At 39.8% G+C, this 10,917-nt stretch overlaps 1 non-coding gene across 1 annotated transcript; it reads left to right on the top strand.

Moving 5' to 3' along the window:
* The first annotated feature begins 7,405 nt into the window (after positions 1 to 7,405).
* On the top strand, positions 7,406 to 7,477 carry Trnae-uuc. The gene has a single exon. It is a non-coding gene; the product is annotated as a tRNA-Glu (tRNA).
* The last annotated feature ends 3,440 nt before the right edge of the window (positions 7,478 to 10,917 follow it).

The following is a 10,917-nucleotide window of genomic DNA, read 5'->3' as shown; positions in this document are numbered from 1 at the left end:
TATTATCTTGATTGATGCGATTTCTATGAAGTTGACAAATTGTTATATTTACTTACCAACTACGGGTTTCGTCATTTTCGCAGACTTCTTGGATCCTCTACAACTTTTGTCTTACACAATTTGGCGTCAAACTGGTCGTCTCTCAGATATTGTACTTATCATGTAAATGTAGGAAAATAAATGTTGAAGAAACAGAGATTATATCATTATATTATGCATGCTAGCCTTTCTTCTCTCCTACATAATATTGCTCAAACAGTTACAAAATACTAACCACGCTAATCACAACGACAGTTTCCAGAGTTTCCACGAAGTACAATGAAGATGGCAGTTCTAAGCTGTTGCCATGTGGTCAAATGTCTTCTCACTGCGCATAACCTCAGCAGTCGTGACACTTTTAGGGTAGCCCTCGTGCAGGAGAGCACTGCTTGGACATTCCAGGACCACAGACTAACCACACTCCAATGCGGCTTAGTCCACACTTTCGTGCCAAAAGCGTCGCCAGCCCTCATCGCTGTCGTATTTCACTGACGCTCTACGCCACCCTGGCAACAGCCGCGATTTGAAAATGCGGTAATTTTGAAATAAATATTACATTGCAACAGATTTTAAGATCACTTCTTCCTTTTTTTAACTTTGTGAAAATTTGGAGCGGGTGGAGAGGGGGGGGCTAACCCACCAAACACCCCTCCGGCTACGCCGTGTCCAAGTGTACTCCCGGAAACTCAGCACCGACTTTATGCCTGGTGCAACATTTTACAGAATAGTAAACAAATAACTTTATACAAAACTTTCTGATTCTCTATTAGTTGATCAGTTGACATCCTATAAATATTATCAGTTATCTCATCGAATTTAAGCATTTTATGGCGAAAAATGAGATCTATTACAACAGAATACTTGATAAAGTTATAGCGCCACTCTGAAGCGTTTTTGAGGTTACGGTTACTAACAAAGTTCGACAATAAAGTTAATTTACGATGAATATAGACTGTATACTCCTATTAAAGGAGAGAATTAATGTCACACAATATGTTACTTACTCACAGTAACTGTGAAGCACAAATACCAATTTATTACGAAATATTTTATACAAAACACTCGTAGGTAACGAAAATATTTGCAAGAGTCCTAAACCTCTAAAAATATACTTCTTTCATTTAAATATATAACGAACTTTGGGAATTGTTCATGTGAACGAGATCGCTGTGCCTAGGGTTGCTGAAAAGCACAGTTAAGCATATAGCTAACTATATAACACTACGTAATATAACACGTTGCTGAAAAGCGGTTGTTGTGGTTTCAAGTAACGATTTAACCCTTAACTATAGTCGTGGGTCCAATGGACCCAGGCTGAATTTTCAAAGACCGGTGTACGCCAAGGTGGACAACAGTCCCTCCCCCTCCCCCCAACCTCCCTTTTTCCCAGTACCTTACTTCGGTACGCCTGAACGCACATCATTGTGGGAAGACGCGTTCGCTTGCTACTCCTAGGGCTGTGCGCTGGTCCAATGGAGGCATGGCTTTACATACGTAACCTTTTTTCATCTATTTATATTTGTTTATTGTTTCGGTTTATTGCGATGGCAAATTCGGAAACGTGTATGTACTGATGAGAAAGAAATAATAGAGCGGTGGCTAAATGACGAATTAGAAAGGAATGACGAAGAAATTAATGAAAACTCGTTATCTGCTTGACATTCTGAAACATGTTCAGACAATGAGTTGCCAGATACTGACGAGGAAGTCGTTAGACAAAAGCTCTGAAATACCGGACTGCGAAAGTTCTGATGACAATGACGAGTGAACGACCACATTCTACTGGGAATTTTTAAGGGAGAAATCGGTGCAGGTGGGCTAAAGTACCACCAGCACGAACTACTCGTGTTATAAGCCATAATATTATCAGATTGCCACCTACTACATCTCGATCAAGATCTTGTTGAGCTGTACCATTCAAATGAAGCATTTAATTCACTGTTTGACAGTGATATAAAGGACAAAATACTGTTTCTGGACAAATAAAAAAAAGAATCTTTGAAGTTGAGATACGAATCGTCATACAGCACTGAGGGAATGCTCTCAAAAAGAACTGGACTGTTTCTTAGGTCTGTTGACGTATTCTGCTATGTTCAGATCGAAACATGGCGCTGTTGTCGCTCTTTGAGACAGGTAGAGCAGAAAGAGACGTTTTACGGCTAAGCATGTCGTCTTTGCGATTTTATGTACTTGTAATGTGCGTCCGCTACGACAATCCCGAATACAGAGAAGCCCTCAAAAAGCGGATCAAGATGTATAACTACAGAAATAATACACTCATTCAGTAAGAATTCTCAAGCGAATTACTCAGTTGGTGCTAATGGAACAATTGACGAGATGCTGGTAGGTTTCCGTGGCGTTGGCGCTTCAAAATATGCATTCCCAGCGAACCGAGTAAATACGGTCTAAAAATGCAGTCTCTTGCAGACCTAAATCGCACATGTCCTAAACATGTAATTTTACTGTGGTAAAAAGACTGATGGCGCTCGGTTTGACGGATGAAGAGAAGAAACTACCGACACCATAAAATTTTGTCTAAGATTATGCCAGCCAATTTTGACCATCAGTTGCAGCGTTACGACTGACAGCTGGTACAAATCAATGGAACATATTGGTAGTATGCGAACAAAAGATGTTGCGGTCGCAGAGACGACGAAGAAAACCACAAAGAAAAATCCTACAGAATTTTTCTCCGACAAGGATCGTCCAGTTGGATCTTCAGTGTTCGGATTCACAAATGCAGCAACGGTTATCAGCTACGAACAAAAAACAGCGTCACACTCGTACAATTGATGCATTGACAACATCGTGGACCAGTCCACGAACAAACCCAAAATCATTCTGCACTATAACGGCACGTAAGACGGCATCGATGCTGTTGACCAGATGTGCTCAGGATATTCAAGCAGTCGCGGCCACATCATTGGCGTATGTCTATTCTGTATAGACTGTTGGACACCAGTGCGCTGAATACTTACATAAACCAACAGTCATGAGCTTGTAAAATTACAGTTATGATGTTATTGAATGATATTACTAAGTATTTATGTGAACCATATACATGAAATTGAGATCCTACAATCGGATACTGCCATCGCAACTCTGAATAACCATTGTAGCAGCTCTCACGATCCCATTGGCGGAGGAGGGGTCTTCTGGGCAGACCCTAAAAATTGGATAGGAACAAAAGGAAACGATGCTTATTCTGTCTGCATGGGAAGAGAACAAAGACTGTCCATTTATGCATTAAGTGTAAGCACCCCATATGTATGAAGTGTAGAAACATAATAAGCAATTCATGCCTGTAACGTGCTATAATTTTTGCCGTTAATTTTCTGATACAACATACGTTTATTAATTTGGAGACAAAATATTAGTTTGATAAATTTGTTTATTTTGTAATTTCTTTGAATTTTTGTCAGTCACATTTTCAGCCTAAGAAAAAAGACTGATTTTGTAAGTGTCAGGTATATAACTAAGTTCCTATTGTTTATTGTGATAAATATGTATTATTTATAAAAATTAAACATTACTTTTAATTTAAATATTCTGGAAAAATACCCATAATTCGCTTCGATGACCATCTTAAAATACGTGGCTCCAACGGACCCAAGACTCTAGTAGTGTAAGTATTTTTCAGCACTATAGTTACGGGTTAATAATACACAATACTGTATTTCTCAAGACCCGCACGAGTTTTGGTGTAATCAGCATCGAAAAACAAGTTTAAATTTTACGTTCAGTTTTTGTACCTTAGTTTTTGATATGTATTTATGTAATGCACGTGATTTTACTCTAACACAAACGAAATGCCGGGAGTTGGCTTCTATACGTAAGTATGAGTTAATAAACATGCGAAGTGCACGGATTTTGCCACTTAAATGATTTTACGTACCCTTTTACATTAGCGTGTCAAAGAACATTGCACCTTCAATATATCACACGAAAACAAGCAAGTAAGGAGTTTTCATTAATTTCATCGTCATTCCGTGTACTTTGGCACAAAAGACGCACATCGGCGTGGGACGGCTAGCACAATTAAGACCAGTCATCAGTTTCAGAAATGCTCCATCCATAAAGTAGCAGGAACACGGGAAATTCAGAGGAATTAATACATAGAATCAAGAGCATAGTCATACCAGACTCAGACGTGTCATTTGTGCCACATCAATGTACACTTGCATTCCAATAGATGAAACAATCAATATCATCACACAAACACCAAAACAAGGAAACATAACACGCACGCACACACACACACACACACACATTGGCGAAATAGCAACTGTACTCAGGATCATAACACAAAATTTCATTCCCAATATGAAAGACTGCAAATGGGATCACCGATTAATGGCCTGCTAGACAACATACTCAAAACCTCTTAGAGAACAAGATCTTCAGATGCATGAAGAAAATACAAAAAAATGCAAAGTTGTATACAGGTACCTTTATGTCGATGACATAAAATTCCTGGTTGCCAAACCGCTTACACACATAACAAAGCTCTACCATGAAATAAACCATTTACACCCCAAAAAAATTCACATTAGAAAAAGAAAGATAGAACTAAATTTCCTGAATCTCACCATACAACGAATAAATAACATTCATGACTTAACAATATTCAGGAAACTGACACCCAGTAGCACCACCATTCACAATCCATCGAACCACCTGTTAGCACACTAGCAAGCAAACTTGAGATTCATGCTCCACTGGTTAAACAGAACACCCATAAGCAAACAGAACTACTCACAAGAGCTAAACACAATGAAACAGAGCAGTGAAAAGCGGTTATGATACCTAAATCGCAGAGAAACTAAACCAAAAAAATTGTAAATGGAAAAGGAATGAACAGGCCTCGTATACACAACACAATGCAGAACAACACAATACACAAACGACTACATGCAAGACAAAACATACCAACAATATACACAGAAAACTAAATGGAACATACATATAATAACACAATTTTTCACAGAATAGGCAACATATTTTTAGAAACAGGGACCAGGGACTTCAAATAGGATGCTGAGAGACAACAGAGCACAGAAAAGGCACAGAAAACACCCCAGGTAAATTCAACAGATCAGACACGTATATAAACCCTCATTCAGGAATTTAAAACAATATATTAACAACTCATAATATCTCTAAAAAGTAACAGCTCTCACAGCACATTTGCTGACCACCTAATAACCCACAACCACCACACAACTGCAATGGAAACAGATATAAAAATATTAAAACCCAGCGACAGCCCATACCATAAAATAACCTAAGAAGACAATACACAGAAGGCAATAGCCGAGAGAGAGAGAGAGAGAGAGAGAGAGAGAGAGAGAGAGAGAGAGAGAGAGAAATCAAAATTCAAATTCGGCGCCAAACAAGTGAACGCCGACTAAGATGGGGGAAGATAATAACCACCTTTACACTGTGTTTTGAAGAATTCTGCGAGATGTGTGTAGTATTTGTGTGTGTGTGGTTGTCAGTAACTCACGAGAACGCAAAAGAAAAAGGATCTGCCAAAGCAAATATATGCAAATATATGCGTGAAAGACACAACAAGATTACGTGATAACTCGCATTCACATTGACATTGTTTCGTTGCAGACAAGTTGACATAATGTACAAATGGTCCAGCATAACTGAACGATGTTAAATTAAGTTAGACAAAAACAAACAAAAACCGTCTTTAGTCCTAATTTTCGTATAATTTAAAATACGTTCACAGTTGACAGTTTAGAATAAAGAAAACCCGATGATGGCACAAGAGGTGCTAAAACATATTTGGGGTCACGTAAAAAAAAAAACCTTTTTTCCATAGCAGGCGGACCTTGTATCTAATAATTTGAACTGCAAACACTGCAAATGTAAGAGCAGCAAGTCCAAATGATTAGATGAAATATTTTTGCCAAATAATTAAAACACCAAAATTCGCATGACGAGATAAACGCTGGGAAAGAAACAGGGTGATACCTAAAACCATACGGGGAAGTTGCCTGAGAAATGTCAGGCTTTTGTAGCTGCGTTTTTCCCTGATACACGAATATTGTTCTAGTATAATACTGCTGGTTTGTCCCGTTCGTGAAGAACAGGCTAGAATTTACTTCGGGCTTTCGGGACGTACCACACGTCTCACTATGTTAGTGTCTGTCATTTCCCGTTTACTGCTCCTTTTGTATCATAGTTAGTGGACGTATTAGTTGGCATCAGTAGAAGTGTGATTTCAACCACACTCGAGTCGTATTGGCATGTGTCGACGAAAATAGGCAAAATTTTTGTCGTTTCTAATATGGCCTGTTGTTTTGTCTGTTAACAACACGGTCTAAAGTGAGCAGCAGATGGAAGCCTACCAAAATCACACACAAGCTGTAATTCACAAGTTGTCAAAGCTACAAACGAGAATATAGAACCGGTTGTGTGCCGTCAGTTGTGCTCTATTCTGACAGCAACAAAGCAAGTTGACATGTTCATAATAAACAAGAAATTTTCTGCATTTTTCACTACTCCCATCATTTTGTTACCAATACTGACATGTGTCGCACACATCACATTTCGCATCACTTTTCCACAAGGAGTATAAAAATTTCGACCCAATAGGCACACAGCTCACCGCCAACTGCAGTTTCGCTCCAGAAATCTGTGTTACATACAGAGGATAATAGGCAATAAAAGAAAAATAAGAACAAAATTCTTTTCTTACTCTCCTAACCACAGTCTGCCTCCAACTATTCAACACGGAACCGGATCTTTGATGTTGATAATGTCCATGGGAGACGTTTCTTTCACGCTTCGTGGTCTCCTGGCTACAGCACCACTGTGCTGGAAATGTTATGTTCAAACAATCAGAAGCGTTTGTTCGCAACAAATTAAATAAAGCTAAAATTAAATAAAGCTAATAAACATCAATAAAACATTTCAAATGTTTAATTCCTGTAGAGTGAAATACCGAACTTCTTACGAAATCTGAAAATGCGTGCCGGACACAAACAAAATACACGATGGTAAAACTATCCACAAGTTGTTCGAGGTGTCCGCACCGAGTACACGATGTTTCCTTGTAATTTAATAATTTACACACACACACACACACACACACACACACACACACACACACACAAATGTGCTCATACAGAAGTGTGGCTATAACATGGAATGTCATCATTTCTTGAAATTTTCCGGAATGTGTTCTGCAATAAATAAGTTTCTTCAAAGGAGTGACTCAAGCGGCATTGTTTGACGTCACACTCAAACAGTTACAGGGAGAAAAATAAATAACACCTAATATTCGTACTATCAGGAATAAGTACTTTTATATATTGATATATATACGTAATTTAAGCACTCATAAAGAGTATCCCATGTGGTCTAGTGGCTAGGATAGCTGGCTTTCACCCAGCAGGCCCGGGTTCGATTCCCGGCATGGGAAAAAATTTTAATATCTTTCAATGATCCAGAATAAGTAGATGAGTTATTTCTTGAACAACACATCCGTGCTTTCGCATATTCGTTGACAATTTGTTTGTCGTGTGCTACGACGTGAACTAACGAAGATGAAATAAGACACAATACAGGGTACGGGGATAAAAGAAACGCTATCCCCCCACGCATCTGCAAGTTCTTTATCCTCATCTGCAGATGTTAAGGTTATGTAAACCACTGTAACGTATACCATCGTCGGAGTTCGAGCTGTGATGGTGGGCTTGCGCCTGGCCCGTATTTTTGTCTCATGCAGTCTCGCCTCTACACAACATTGACTGCGATTCCGATCATGACAAAGTTTGATAAAATAGTCTGACGATACGTTGAGCAGGTGATAACTTTATCTCATAATGACTGAAAGAGATTTTTCGAAATTTTCTGTGGAACATTTAAGCCTCGTCGGGATGTCAAATGAAGTCCTCATGTTTCACGTGTTAAATATTAGTTATATAGGCCATTTACCAAATGTACGTTAATTCACCATACCGTTAAATCCTGTTCTAGTGCTACACTTCTCAAGATAAGCGGTGTACCCTGTCCGTGAATATATTCATTAGTAAAAATGACATTTCCAAAAGCTATACTTCATATTATTTCAATGTGATACACCTCAGAAGTCCGTCCCTTCAGTGCAGACTCCAGTAGATGAAATTTAATAGAATTGTTTTCGTATCGCTTTGTGACGGTTTTCTGGAGTTGCGTTAAATGACCTCAGCTTATGCAAAACGAACGAATCAGGCGTAAGTCAGCTGCTGGTGTGGTGGGACCAGGATGCAGGTGTAACTGAGCGAAATAGCAGGAAGAAGATTACGTCGCAACATTCTCCCTTGCTGATGTCAATAACGCGTCTAAAGTAACGACTAAAAGTAAAAGTAACGACTAAATTTTATACCGAGTTTGCTCGGTTGTTGCGACACATACGTGTTACAAAGTATTCGTTACTCGTTATATAAACATAGACTGAAACCGCACTTTGCCTATTTCTTGGCTCCTCGCTGAAAAAAAGACATTTTGCTGCACGATGTCTTCGCTACACAACGAAAAAATGCACATCGTTGTACATGAGAATACACGTGGACAGTACGACGAGTAGTAGAATAGTTTGCATCACAATTTAATTTTACAAGCAAAGTGAACGCTTTGTAAGGAACGCAGGCATGTCCGGTCCTGTTACTATAAAACATTTAAATGAAACTCTCACATCTTTCACTGGCTAAGTTTTCTTGATATAATAACATGTTAGCTTCATAACGAATTCCTTACCTTACCATTGTGTCTCATGGTCTCGATGAATCTCACCATTAGTCAAGTATACGTAACTGATTCACGAATGTTGAATTGAAAACGTATGATTGTGTGTGACTCAATCTTCGCTACGTTGTAGACCACACATTACGTTGTACGGAAAGTACATGGAGGTTAATTTTTTTTTTAATCTTGAAAAAAGACACTGATATCCAATATCGGCTCATGAGCCAGGAGAACTGACGTACCGCGCTGTCGCATGTCGATGGTGGACAGCGGCAGCTGCAGAACAGTTGGCTTCTGCTCTGCTGGCTGCAACAGTCGTAGCTGAGCGTTCAACAAAGATAACCGTCATCGTTTACTTTATTCGTGCGTTCTTTACGGACAATAGCGTCAAAGAAGCCATCAGATTAATCTAATAAATCAAAATAGAGGATCATCGGTTCTTTTCAGCCCCTGTTCGTATCATTAAGGCGCAACAAGGACAATATTTTTAAATTTCTATTGGATGTCTGTTGCTAGTTTCGAAAAAAAAAGCAATGTCAATTGAAGAATTGCGTACAACAGCAGAATTCCAAAATGAAAAGTATTCAGCATGTTGAAGTAATGGCGATTACAGTAAGATAAGCAATAATATCGATCAAGCTGTTACACTGATGAATTCTTCTTCATAAGTGGAATATGCCGAGAAAGACTGCAGTCGCAAGCTGTTACACTATTTCAAGGACGATCGCTTTCAAAGGAAAATTAGCAGTTCGAAAACTCCTATGATCTGTAAAAACTGCTGTCAGAACTAACGTAAATTAGTAAGGGGCCGGAACGCAATTCGTGCCCATCACACATCGGGGTAGCGCAGCGGCTAGCACACTGGACTAGCATTCGGATGGACGGCGGTTCAAACGCGCGTCCACACATCACGATTTAGATTTTCTGTGATTTCCCTAAATCGCTTAAGGCAAATGCCGGGATGGTTCCTTCGAAAGCGCACGGCCGCTTTCCTTCTCCATTCTTCCCTAATCCGAGCTTGTGCTCCGTCTCTAATGACCTCGTTGTCGATGGGTCGTTAAACACTAATCTCCTCCTCCTCCTCCTCTTTCTCCACCACATGTCGTCGTGTCTTGCCACTGCAGAGGCTGGCAGCCAGGGATGTATTTTTTTTAATTTGTACTTTTAATCGTTCCATATATAATACAGGATGTCTCTGATAAGAGTTGCCAGGCGCATTTTCTCTGGTGTTTAGATAGATATCTGCAATTCAGTTTTCGCACTGTGCAGATGGGGTCGGCCCAAATCAATACTGCTAGTCACACGCTTTTTGTAACGCACACAGTCAGCGGAAAGCGTCGGTTTGTTTCCCATTACAAACAATATGGTTTTAAAAGCGGAATTTTTCGTGTCCATTCGATGGAGCGGTCCCAGATTAGTGTACAGCCATATTTGTTTAGTCGACATGGATTGACAGGGACAGTAAAACACGAAGAATAAACGGTACGCCAGCATTGCAGCACTGCCTCGCGCTGTCTGCTAACAGCCATACAGCAGCGCTCTGCTACTCAGTAGCTGTTAGAGTGCTGTCCTTCTTGAGCCATTTAGATATAACAGTTATCGCATTGGACTAATTTGGGCTTGCTATATCGAATGGGCACGAAAAATTCCGCTTTAAAAATCATTTGTGTAACAGGAAACAAATGACCATTGAAGTATCACATGAAAATGTAAAGAATAGTATTAGTTTGAGCCAGCTCGATCTACACACTGCAAAAATGAAACTACAAAAGTGAAATTAAATTATTGTGTGGCATTTTTGATCTGCCGGCCAACAATGCCACGCAATCATATAATTTCCCGTCGGGGAAGTTCGGCCGTCGGGTTGCAAGTCTTGTTTCAGGAATCGCCACATTGGGAGACTTACGCATCAGTGATGAGGAGAGCAAAACACCTTGTCCATGAGCTGAGAAAAGTCTTCAACCCAACCGGCCCCTCCTGCGGGTCCGGGGTAAGAATAGGCCCGAGGTATTCCTGCCTGTCGTACGAGGCGACTAAAAGGAGTTTCAACCGTTTCGGCCTTCCATGTGATGGTCCCCCTTGGGGTTTGACCTCCATTTTTCAAAATTCTACAGAAGTACGAGCCTTTTGGGGAAG

This window comes from Schistocerca piceifrons, chromosome 1 (assembly GCF_021461385.2).
Source record: "Schistocerca piceifrons isolate TAMUIC-IGC-003096 chromosome 1, iqSchPice1.1, whole genome shotgun sequence".
NCBI lineage: Eukaryota > Metazoa > Arthropoda > Insecta > Orthoptera > Acrididae > Schistocerca > Schistocerca piceifrons.
Note: the sequence above shows the minus strand (reverse complement) of the source record. Positions and strands in the feature narration are given on the sequence as shown.